This window comes from Condylura cristata, unplaced genomic scaffold, assembly GCF_000260355.1.
Source record: "Condylura cristata isolate star-nosed mole 26May11 unplaced genomic scaffold, ConCri1.0 scaffold00018, whole genome shotgun sequence".
Lineage (NCBI taxonomy): Eukaryota > Metazoa > Chordata > Mammalia > Eulipotyphla > Talpidae > Condylura > Condylura cristata.
In genome coordinates, this window is record NW_004567119.1 from 12,546,912 (window position 1) to 12,556,533 (window position 9,622).

Sequence of the window (9,622 nt, forward strand, 5' to 3'; positions counted from 1 at the left end):
AAAGGATGCTCCTCCAGTCCCGGTTCTTTGATGGACAAAATCTGAAGACTGTGGCACTGGCCTCTGCGTTCTTTTCCTCCCTGCCCTTTTGAATACGGGCACACCTTGGAGATGATATTGATTCAACTCCAGGTCACTGCAATGAAGTGAGTATTACAAAGAAGCGATCACATGCATCTTTTGGTTCCCCAACTTCCTCAGTGCTGTAAGTCAATGTTACCTCGATTAAAAAGAGCTGTGCGTACACTCTGCTGTAGTCTCTTGAGTGAATCATAGCATTCTGTCTAAAACACCACTATACGGACCATAATTAAATGTGACTGAGGGACAGGAAGTGACCACCTGCCCCCTGCAGGGCTGTCACAGTGTTCAGTTTGAAAAGTGCATTATCTGAAGCACACACAGTGATGCACAGAGTGCTTGTATTATAAAAAATCATTTATATTCTTTTTCAAGTGACTATTATGTCTAACTCTTGTGATGTACATTTTATGGTTTGGTGACTTATTCTTCTCATGATTGGTCAGTTTAAAAAAAAAAATTTAAACTTATTTTGCATGTAGCCTAGATGCAGGGGTTGAGAGGGTTCACCAGAGACAGTGGGGAGCAGAACAGGTGGATCCATTGAAATATACCACTGAGGGGAGCAGTGAACAAGACAGGAGAGGTCTGCTGCTCCATGTGGGTCAACTTCCTGGCCGGGTATTGAACTCAGTCCCTAGTGATGATAGCCCTGATACTTAACCCCTAGGCCACCAGGAAGGCCCCGTGATTGCTCAGTTAGGATGTTAGCTTATTTTAGCAAAGGTTGCTTTAAGGTCCTATTTCTCCTTGTCATTGCATTCTCATAGACGGCTTTGGGGTAGGTTTCGGTGAGCAACTTATAGATTTCAGTGTTCCGGAACACAATTTTTGTTGATGTGTCACTCCTCGTCACATTCTGTGATTTATAAGAAATATATATTTGGTCATTCACACGATCAAAATATATTTCTCTTATATATTTGTTTGTCGTCCAAAGTTCTGGCTCACAACTCCTCAAAGTCTTGGAATTTCCTAAGTGTTGAGAGCTCTGTGTTTTTTGTTATGTGAATGAGATGACTTTTTGGAAATACCTAAGGGCAGGGGCTGGCTGCCAGGAAAACCGACTGTCTGATTAGAGGTTGGAATTTCAGTCCCACCTCCAAAACCTCCTGGGAAGGGAGAGGTTGGAGCTTGAGTTCAGTTATCAGTGGCCAATGATTTAATAAATCATGCAAGAATAATGAAGTCTCCTTAATAAAAACACCTTAGGAGGGGCTTCAGAGGGCTTCCAGGTTAAGGGACCAGAGTGTTTCCTAGTGCCGCTGTTCCAGGTCCAAGCTGCATGAGGACAGTAGCTCCTTTGTCCAGAAACTGGCCCCAGGTATTTCTGCATCTGGCTGTTGATTGACATATCCTTTATTATCTTTGTAATGAGCTGGGGAACTAATAAGTGTATTTCCTGAGTTCCATGAGCCATTCTAGCAAGCTAAACAAAGAGGTTGTAGGCACCTGTAGTTTGTAGCAGAGGTCAGAAGCACAAGTAACAGCCTGGGCTGAGAGTGGATGTTCGAAGTGGAGGGAAGATTCAGGAGACCTGTGTCCTTAGCTTGTGGACAATGTCAGAACTGAGCTGAATTTTCCCACACGCTGTGGAATCTGAAGCTGTTTGTTGATGGGGACATTTGCATATACTCAGACTGGAATTGGTTCCAGAACCGACTCCTTAGATTTCTGTGTCCCTCAGGAGTAGAAATTGGACTGCACACCTGAGCCTACGTTGTTCATCTTTCATCCATTGCTTCAGAGAAAGGAATGATTCCTGAAGGAATCATTCTGCCCACATATGTGGGCAGAAGCCTTTAAATGCATTTCTGATATATTGGGTAGCCCATCTTTACCGGATGTTCAGTGCCGAGTTTCAGTTTTTCTTGTACTTGAGTTCTTTTTTTTTTTTTAACTACTATTATTTTAAAAGATTTATTTACTTATGCATACAGAACTGGGGTACAGGCCAGAGGAGCATGGTCGGTGAGAGGCTTCACCAGGGACACAGTGTGGGGAGCAGAACAAACAGATCGATAAAGTACACTGCTGAGGGGAGCAGCAGGCGGGTCAGGAGAGGTCTGTCGAGCCATGTGGGATCACCTCCGGGGCAGGGGGGCATCGAACTCATGCTGAGATGGCTTTAGCTTCTTAGTGCTGTGCTTTAACCCGCTGTGCCACCAGGGAGGGCCGTGCTTGAGTTCTTATGTTTAGTTTCCATCAGTAAGTAAAAGCCAGACCTCACCCTCCTGTCTCAGGCTGAGATAGTGTGGCTGGCGGCCTTCAGCTCATCTCTCCAGAGTGTGTTCTATCTTTTCTTCTGGCATATGGAACTTTTTCTTGTTTTCAAACTCAGCTTAATTTTATCTAGTATTCATCATTATTTTATTTTTATTATATAATTAGTAATGATTCTGTCTTATTTGTGATAGTGTACTCAGCGTTTCTGTTTGTCTGCAGTGGAATGCATATCTTCTGTGTCAGTTCTGCCTACCATATTGATTGGAAGTTTCCCCTTACCAAATACACACTATTTTTATTCAACTTTACACATTCTAGTTGCAGGTTGACTTTCCTGAACTGAGCACTTTGTTATGCTAACCTTTCAGTTACACTTTCAAGATGACTATATATAGTCTGTGAGGTAAACTGCTCATTAAGAAATAACTTATTTAATCACTATTGTAGTTAAGTCGATATTAATTCAGAAACTAGTTTAGCCTGGAAAATGATGGGAAATATATTTAAGCTCAAAATTTACAAGAAGGCTCTTGGAAAGGTTGAAATCACAATTTGCAGAGTGCCTAAGGGTTGAAAGTCACATTGATTCTTTTGAGCAATAAAATTCTGGCAAAGGATATGTTTTAATGAGGTTTTTTTTTTTTTTAAATCCTGAGAGTTCTATTTGCTGTATATAAAACTCCTTATAACCTCTTAACAGGTGTTCTAAGAATAAAGAAAACTACTGTTCTGTTCTCCTTTGAGACTTCTTATATGTCACCCTGGTTCAGACCCAAGCATGAGGGTAGAGTAGGGGAGTATACAATTAAATTGGCTTCAGAGTCTGTAAAGAAAGTAGATTCTCATTTTGGATCTGGAAGCAGTAGTTTTAAAATACCACTTATTATATTTTATCCTTGTCCTTTGTTCTTCCCATGGGTTTTGAAAAGAAGATTTTAATGTTTTTTTATCTATGATTCAGCTCATCTACTTTCAGATTAAATTCAGCTTTTAAGATTGGCCGAGTGCATAGCTTTCTTTGGTGTGCCTTCTAGAAATATAATGCTAAGAAGAAAGGAGAATCATAGTGTTGCAATTCTCTGGACATGCTATTTCAGAAAGAACTGAAGCCATGTGTCTGTTTCAAGGATATTTAACAAAACTCACGGAACACATCACCTTTTGATTCATCTTGGTTTTAACGTCAATGGGAAGGAAAAAGAAGACTAAAATAACTGTCTAGACTTGATTCAGATTCTTGACCTGTTAAGAATTTCCCTTAAGATGCAGGAAATGAGATTATCATCTTTTCAGAGGTTTCAGCACCAGGGGAAGGGTTATGAGTGTGTGGTGATCAAAATAAAAATAAAACACACCCCCTCTTTTGCCCTAGCACCTCATAAAAGTCAAACCCCAACCAAAACAATGAAAACCCCAGAGTTGTAAACAAAATCTAGTGTACAATATGCAGTACTGTATAAAATACTATCATCATGTTTTGAAGACCGAGGGACATCTTGTCAGGAGGGGTAAGAGTATGAATATACAGAAGGAATAAGGTCTTGCTGTGATCATGAGGGGTTTCCCACACCCTCTGGAAAAAAGGGCCACGTTGCTGAATTTGCCTCATTTCTTTTGCTTTTGGAGCTCAATGATGAGTCTGTGACCCATTCTCCCTGTTAGTTCTTGTACAGGGAAATCAAAACTACGTTTGGACAGTGCTATGAAGTGTTGAACAACGTTTTCACCTTTATTAACTTGGGATATGTTTTCATTCTTGTCAGCAAAGATTTTTATTCAGTTATCTGTTTTGAGAAGAAAGAATTGAAGCAACAAACCTTTAATTGTGTTGAATTGTTTTATTGTAAAGAAAGATAACAGCTGGTGGGTTTGACCAAAATTATGGCAAAAATGACTTGTGGTTCTTTGCTTAGGGTAGTCACATTCTAAATCTTTCTACCAGAGTGGCAAAACCTGCTGAAGACCTTGTTGAGAACAGTAGGGTTTGTGTCTTCTAGTTTGTTTTTTTTTTTTTCCACATTGGAAGGTATTCTCTTTTCAGAATTTTCTGTGTGTCAATTCCTCTGCACAGCTGGATTATCAGGCACATATTCTTTTCTCTCTTTCCATCAAAATTGCAGTTGCCTATGAATTTCTTGTAAGTGCCATAAGCAAGAACAGCAAGAAAACAACACAAATGAAGTTTCTGGGGGAAATGGAAGGTCTTTGGAAAATGCTTCCTCTCCCTACTCACACCTTCTTTCCACAATTTAGAGATTTGAGATTCCTTTTTTCTCCACAAAGTTGTCTTTTCTCTCAGAGTGACAAAGAGAGCCTTGTCACCATGGAGAATATGATGGTATCTGTACTGTGATAGGAGACAAATACTTGTGAGCTACTTCTTTCAGAGAGAGATTTTCATCTTGTGTGAGACAGAATGCAATGATTCTACATGGTCCAGGGGCATCCGGATACGGGTCTATGACGGTGGAACACTTGGTCTGAAGACTTACCATTTCCTGTATTTTCTGTTTGGTAACTTGTTTTTTTTTTTTTTTTTAAGATTTATTTATTTATTCATACAGAGCTGGGGTACCGGCCAGAGATGCGGAGGGTGAAAGGATTCACCAGGGACAGAATGGGGAGCAGAACAGGCAGATCTACGAAGTACACTGCTGAGGGGAGCAGCGGGCCGGTCAGGGGAGGTCTGCTGCACCATGTCGATCTCCTCCGGGGGAGGCAGGGATCGAACTCATGTGGAAGTGGCTTAAGCTTCTTAGTGCTGTGCTTTAACCTGCTGCGCCACCAGGGAGGGCCTGGTGACTTGGGTTTTTAAAACAGAATAAAAGCGTTAACATGGAAAGGGACTGCAGAGGTAAGATAATATAGCCTCCAACAGCTATGATGAAGGGAAGTTGAAGTCCAGATCATTTGAGTCCAGAACCAAAAAACCTACTGATTTCTTTTTGTAAATTCTCCTAGTGACTGTTTAATAGCATTTGTGAGTGAATTCAAAGGATAATTGGCCATAAAAAGGAAATAAGTGTCAATCAGCCATCATCTCTTCAAACCCCTATACCTAACAATCATCCAGTAGCATCATCTCAAGAGCGAACGATGCATAATGAATATCTGCTTAATAATTTTGTGTTTTTATTTTTTTGGGAACAATTTGTACAAGGTTTTTTATTCAGCATTTAGCCTACAGATTTAAGTGTTCAATTTTGTAATTCTTGCCCTACAATTCAAATCTATGTCTATAGAGTTTGGGTTCTCTTGATCATAAACATCTGATGTTAAGGGGGAGATAAATAAAAATTTAATACAATATATGGGTTTTGCTATGGGATAATGCCGACAGATTTCCTGATATTGTCTGTAGGCAATCTGCAAGGATTATTGCTTCTTGGTGACTAAACATAGAAAACTTTTCTCCACTTAGGTGAATATTGAGAAATTTGGGTTTTCACAGCTTATGAAACATCAGAGTAAAAAGAAAAGATTGATTAGTTTTGGCAAAATACCTTGAAAAAGGAAAATTTCAAGGGGTCATCTATGAGTGTATTTTTTCATTTCAATGATTCTCAGTCAGCAGCATTTTTCCCTCAGGGGATAAGTGACAATGATCAGAGGCATTTTTGGTGATCATGATGAGAGTTGGAGTGGTTTGCTATTGGGACGTGGTGGGTGGAAGTCAAAGAAGCTGCTAGATTTTTTCCTAGACACAGGACAGCCTCTTTCCCCAACAAAGAGTTATCTGACTTAAATATTTCTGAGCTTTTCATTGATGGATATGATATAGACATTCAATGGAATATGGTTCAGCCAGGAAAAGAAAAGATGAGATTTTTGCCACTTGTGACAGCACAGATAGACCTTGAGTGATTTATATTAAATGAAATAAGGCAGATGGGCCCTCCCTGGTGACACAGTGGGTTAGGACACAGCACTGCAAGGTGGCTGCAGCCACTTCAGCATGAGTTTGATCCCCTGCTCTGGAGGTGACCTATGTGGTGCAGCAAATCTCTCCTGTTTAGCCTGCTGCTCCCCTCAGCATTGGCTTTGTTAGTGTGCCTGTTCTGCTTCCCACTCTGCATCTGGTGAATCCTCTCACCACCCCAACACTTCTTGCCTGTACCCCAGTTCTATATGCATAAATAAATTAATTAAAAAAAAAGAAACAAGGCAGATGGAGAAAGAGGAGTCCTGTGTGATTTCATTCACTTGTGGAAAATAAAGAAACAAAGCAAATGATAATACAACACGAAAGTGAATTCTTGGATTCTGGCAACAGAATGGTAGTGACCAGAGCGTAAAAGGGGTGAGGGGGTAGATAAAATGGATAAAAGGGATCAATTGTACAGCATTGGATTAAAACTCACTTTTCAGTGGATATTATAATACACAAAGCATAATGCTGTGCACTCGAAATCTATGTATTGTCATAAACTGTCAATAGAATAAAAATATTTATGAGGTTGAGAAACTTGTTACATGTTTTCTTCTTTATTAGTATTTGAACATTTCCTGTGACTTATGCTAGGTAACCCCAAGTGACACATCAAGGCTATCCTCTGACTGTAATTTTTTTTTTAAGATTTTATTAATTTATGCACACAGAGCTGGGGTACAGACCAGAGTTGCAAGGAGTGAGAGGATTCCCCAGAGACAGAGTGGGGAGCAGGACAGGGAATCTACTGAAACACACAGCTGAGGGGAGCCAATGGGAGACAGGAGAGGTCTGCCACTCCATGGGGTCAGCTCCCTGGGTGGGAATTGAACTTGTGCTGCAGTGGCTGCAGACAGCTTCAGAGTACTGCACTGTAACCTCTTGTTCCACCAGGGCGGGACCATGCTGGACCGACCTTTCCAGGGTTGGTCTTCAGAGTATCATTTCACATGTGCCAATGGCACGTGGCCCCTGTTGACTTTAGAGTATCTTCCTGTGAGATCCAGTCCCTCCGGCATTTTGCAGACTTTAAAATTGTGCACACAAGACAACCGTACAAAACATGATGTAAGAATCACTTAAAAAGCAAAAGAAAATGGCCAACCTTTATCCCCTGCCTCATCCCCTGTAAATCTACCAGAGTCAGCCTGCACTATCACTAGCCTTTTAGTCATGAAAAAACAATTAAACAAGACTCCACTCTCCTCCTTGTCTTAAACTGTAAAACCGTGGTGCTTTTGGGATAAAGTATTTTGCATTTTATGACCACTTTAGTTTACTATAGAAGAGAAACGTCAAACATCTTTATCTAATTTATTAAGTTGTACATTGTCCAGGTTGGCTGATGATTGGGGTGTGCTTGCCCTTTCCCACATATTTAAATAGAAAAGGAACAGATGTATTTGCCTCCTTGTCGTAGTCTGAAATGTTCATATGTAGTTATGTTGATACCATCTTCATAGGCCTGCATTGGGCTTGTATTGTTGCTATAGTAACCGTGCAGCTTTATAACTTTTTAAAAAATCCACCATGAAATGGAGTTCTTTGTCCACTCTGGGCCTGAACTTAGGCAGCAAAGTGTTTGTGGGAGGGAAACAGAGCCTGGTCTCACTTGTCGCAGGTGATGTCCAGCTACGAGTCTACCCACTTCCCCACTATTCAGAATGACCCCGAACATCTGTGATCTCTTCTCAGCCTTCGGACACCATCTTCCTACTCTCATGTTTTGGTGATGACCTTGGTGTCTGACTCACTGACGAAATGGCAGCTGTGGGAAGGGGGCTTCCTTGTGTTCCTTACCACATGCACCCACCACCCCCATCTTTGGACCAAGGTCTTTGTCTTCTTTCTTACTGTTATGGTTGGACTGTCCATGTCCTGCCTTCAGCTTACTGCTTCCTTTGTCTGCCCGATCCTGTCTTTCCTTGCGTGTGGGAGGATCCTGTTTCACTGACATCTCATTGTGTGCTGAGTTGAGTTTCCCCAAAATTCACATGAAGTCCTAACCTCTGATATGTCAGAGTGTGACTGTGTTTGGGAAAAAAAAGTTCTTTAAAGATGTAATTATTCCAAAAGGAGGTCGTTTGGGTGAGTTGTAATCCATCCTGCCTGGTGTCCTGATAAAGAGAAAGATCAGGATACAGAGATGAACAGGTTATGAAGGCACCAGGAGAAAGTTCCCTCTGACATGTCAGAGAGATCTCCGAAGAAATCAACCCTACTTACACCTTGATCTTGAACTTCCAGTCTCCAGAGCGTCGAAAAGATAAATTTAAGCCTCCTAGTCTGTGGGATTTTATATCATGGAAGTTCTCACCAATTAATACAAGCCACTTAATACACTATTAATTCTTATACCTTAAATAACTTCACCCTTTCTTGATTTCTCATCTTAAGCTACTTCTTTATTTCTTTGCTGCTTTCTACAAAAACATTGAACTTTCTTGATTGCCTCACCTCATCTTCTCTCCTCTCAATGTTCTCGTCTCTAAGCGCTGGAATCCTCCAGGGCTTAGTCTTTGAGCTTCTCTGCTTTTCTTTCTGTGCTTATCCCTATGAGGTTAATTGGGTCTCGTGGCTGTCAAACACCATTCACAAGCTAGCAAGAGCTCTCCCATGAGTGAATCGATGGGAAGTGAGAGCGCAAAGGCCAAAACATAGTCAGGGCGATGTAATGGTTGGCTGGTATCATTATTAGTAGGTGAGAAGTAGATGGGATAATTCCTATAATGTGATTTGTCACTTACACATTATAGGAAGATTTTGCAGTATATACGTGTGGGTATGTGTATTTTTCACCATTACCACAGCATTGAATAATAATTAAAGCTATGTGCTTTTAGGTATATTGTCTGGAGAAGTCCCAGATTCATGATGACCTTCGGCAAGGTACTCAGCCTCTCTGTTCCTAAATATCCTCAGTCATTTGCTAGGTAAGAAAAATAATAATAATAGTTCTGTTATTATGTAGTTATGTGACATAAGTGCAGTGGTACATACAAAGGACTTTCCTCAGTGTGTTGGTATAGTAAACTGTCCGTGAATGTCAGCTACTATTATTAACTCTTTTTTGTGATAGATCCATGTACCTGAGACATGAATGTACCAGCTCTATTAATGCTCCAAGTTTCACAGCACAGTCTGACCTCATGTGTCCCTTTTGGCTAGTAAAGAGTCTGAATAATAAGTCCCAGCCTTGGGGTTAGCTTATTCTGTCTTATAACATGCAAACACTTAATACTAATCTGGATTTTTCCCACCCTGGCTAATCATTACGTCTCAAAAATGCTGACCAAATCTGAAAATAATCTTCAGTTCTGTCATTAATTTAAGGAGTAATGTTTTCCAGTGTGGCTAACTTTCTCAAACCACTCTCCCAGTGAATTA

The 9,622-nt window shown here is 40.7% G+C and overlaps 1 long non-coding RNA gene across 1 annotated transcript in view; it reads left to right on the top strand.

The window, feature by feature from the left end:
- The window catches only part of LOC105853792, a 77,925-nt gene extending 68,763 nt beyond the window's left edge, over positions 1-9,162 (top strand). The window contains exon 3 of the long non-coding RNA XR_001145565.1: positions 9,079-9,162. This is a non-coding gene — a long non-coding RNA (uncharacterized LOC105853792). The remainder of the gene's footprint in view (positions 1-9,078) is intronic.
- Positions 9,163-9,622: the final 460 nt, after the last annotated feature.